Source organism: Neophocaena asiaeorientalis, unplaced genomic scaffold (assembly GCF_003031525.2).
Source record: "Neophocaena asiaeorientalis asiaeorientalis breed wild unplaced genomic scaffold, Neophocaena_asiaeorientalis_V1.1 scaffold381, whole genome shotgun sequence".
Lineage (NCBI taxonomy): Eukaryota > Metazoa > Chordata > Mammalia > Artiodactyla > Phocoenidae > Neophocaena > Neophocaena asiaeorientalis.
In genome coordinates, this window is record NW_020172812.1 from 1,092,704 (window position 1) to 1,093,101 (window position 398).

At 43.0% G+C, this 398-nt stretch overlaps 1 protein-coding gene across 3 annotated transcripts in view; it reads left to right on the top strand.

Moving 5' to 3' along the window:
- MEIS1 (Meis homeobox 1) overlaps positions 1–398 on the top strand; it is a 138,361-nt gene that overhangs the window by 49,086 nt on the left and 88,877 nt on the right. The gene's annotated exons all lie outside the window — the stretch shown is intronic.

Genomic DNA, 398 nt, shown 5'->3' on the forward strand with positions numbered 1-398 from the left:
GTGGCATGGACATATATACAATACCAAACATAAAATAGATAGCTAGTGGGAAGCAGCCGCATAGCACAGGGAGATCAGCTCCGTGCTTTGTGACCACCTAGAGGGGTGGGATAGGGAGGGTGGGAGGGAGACGCAAGAGGGAGGAGATACGGGGATACATGTGTATGTATAGCTGATTCACTTTGTTATAAAGCAGAAACTAACACACCATTGTAAAGCAATTATACTCCAATAAAGAAGTTAAAAAAATACAGGAAGATAATCCTTCATATTATAGATGAATTTCACCAAATATTATATGGAGCTTGAGAACTAGCTTTATAGCAATTGCAGTTGGTAAAATAAGGTTCCAAGGGCTTCCCTGGTGGCGCAGTGGTTGAGAGTCCGCCTGCCGATGC